Source organism: Lactuca saligna, chromosome 9 (genome assembly GCF_052625555.1).
Source record: "Lactuca saligna cultivar CGN05327 chromosome 9, ASM5262555v1, whole genome shotgun sequence".
Taxonomy (NCBI): domain Eukaryota; kingdom Viridiplantae; phylum Streptophyta; class Magnoliopsida; order Asterales; family Asteraceae; genus Lactuca; species Lactuca saligna.
The window spans coordinates 171,160,299-171,162,289 of record NC_136425.1 but is presented as its reverse complement, the minus strand read 5'-3'; the positions used below and the strand labels follow the sequence as shown (position 1 = coordinate 171,162,289).

At 43.3% G+C, this 1,991-nt stretch overlaps 1 non-coding gene across 1 annotated transcript; it reads left to right on the top strand.

Moving 5' to 3' along the window:
- The first annotated feature begins 1,456 nt into the window (after nt 1-1,456).
- On the top strand, nt 1,457-1,563 carry LOC145019133 (small nucleolar RNA R71). Its single transcript, XR_013667452.1, has one exon. It is a non-coding gene; the product is annotated as a small nucleolar RNA R71 (small nucleolar RNA).
- Nucleotides 1,564-1,991: the final 428 nt, after the last annotated feature.

Sequence of the window (1,991 nt, the reverse complement as noted above, 5' to 3'; positions counted from 1 at the left end):
CCGCCTCCATATCTAGAATTATGAAATCAGCGGGAAATTCAAACTTGTCTACCTTGACCAGTAAGTCTTCACATATGCCTCTTGGAAAGGTGGCTGTCTTGTTTGCTAAGTGAATCGCCATACGAATTGGCCTTGGTTCCGGGAGATCCAACTTCTTGAAGAATGAATATGGTATGAGGTTTACACTTGCTCCCGAATCGGCCAAAGCAGGAATGGTATCCAAGTTACCAAATTGGCAAGGCAAAGTTAAGCTCCCCGGGTCACCCTTCTTCTTTGGTAGCTTATTTAGCATAGCAGCTGAGCAGTTTTCATTAAGAAGTACCTTTTTCACTTCCTCCATCTTCCTTCTATTCGTGAGAAGTTCTTTAAGGAATTTTACATATTTAGGCATTTGTGCAACAACCTCGATGAAGGGTATGTTGATTTGAAGAGCTTTGATATGATCAAGAAACTTCTGGTACTCCTCTTCCTGCTTTTCTCTCTTAGCTCGGGGTAGGTATGGAAATGGAGGCTGGTAAGGCTTTTCAGGGATCTTCTCTTACGAGTTTGGCAGTGGAATCGCCGAGTCTATATTCTGGACTTGGCGAGTAGGCTCTGTTCCATGAAGATTTCGATTTTGGTCTTGAATTTCGCATCCTCCTTCTGTGATTCTTTGGGTGCTTCATTCTGAATAGGGTCCAGAGGAGTGATTATTTTCCCACTTCTTGTTGTGATTATATTTATGTGCGCGCCTCGTGGGTTATTTTCGGTTTTACTAGGAAGTTCGCCCGATGATCTTTGGTTGATTTGTTGAGCAAGTTGCTCTAGCTGCGTTTTTATGTTGTGGATAGATGCCTGCTAGTTTCTAAGCATAGTTCTTGTTTCTTTTATTGCAACATCATGATCACTATGTCTCTTTTCTGAAGCAGCTACAAATTTGGTAAGCATCTCTTCCAAACTTGGTTTTCTTTCTTGTGCCGGCTCTTCCTTTTGGTAAAAACCTCTTCCTTTCTGTCTGTACTTCTCCTCCTTAGCCTTATTTTACTCTTCATACGGGAGCCACTCTTTCTTTGGTTTTCGCCAATCTTCATCATATCAGTCCCCACTTGAGTAACATACTTGCACCTTTTTGTTGCCATTTTCATCCAAGTCGTAGTCTTTAGTAAGATGAGGTCCATTACAATTTTCACAGCCCACCTGAATAGCATGGATCGTTTGATCCATTTTATCCATCCTCCTATCCATGGTTTTTAGCATAGCCATGACCACGAACAAGTCTTCAATAGCTGCATATGCGGCTCCCCTAGTAACATCATTTCTTGGGTTATGGTATTCTCTAGAATGCTTAGAGAATTCTTCAATCAATTCCTTGATCACTGGGGGTGGCTTCATCGTGAGCGGGCCTTGCGAGTCAAGTAACTGCCTGGTTGTAACATTGAATCCATCATAGAAGATGGATACTTCTTGCTGGCTATTAAGTTCATGGTGCGGGCAATTTCTTAGCAGACTCTTGTACCTCTCCCAAGCTTCATATAGCGACTCCCCAGCTAGTTGTTCAAAGTTAGCAATGGCCTTCTTCAACTTAGCTATCTTGGAAGGTGGGAAAAAGTGATTAATAAATTCTTCTTTCATCTTGGCCCATGTGGTGACTGACCCAGGGGGAAGTGACTTGAGCCAGTCTTTTGCAGCACCTTTGAATGTCACTGGGAGCATGCGAAGTAGCTGAGTCTCACGAGGAATATTTGGAACATTAAAGTAATCAGCTACATCATTGACTTCATCTAAATGCTTGTAGGCATCTTCGTGGTCTTTTCCATAGAAAGGAATTTCCTTTAATTGAGCGAGCATGTGGCCCTTTAGCTCGAACGTAGCAGTAGCGGGAATTGCGGGTTGCACAAGTCCCGGGCCGATGTCATCGTGGGTCCTCTTCTTCCACTCTCCTATGGGGATTTCATCAATGTTAGCCATGGTAAGAGCTAACTCATCGCCGGAATCGGAGTCGTGCCCGTATG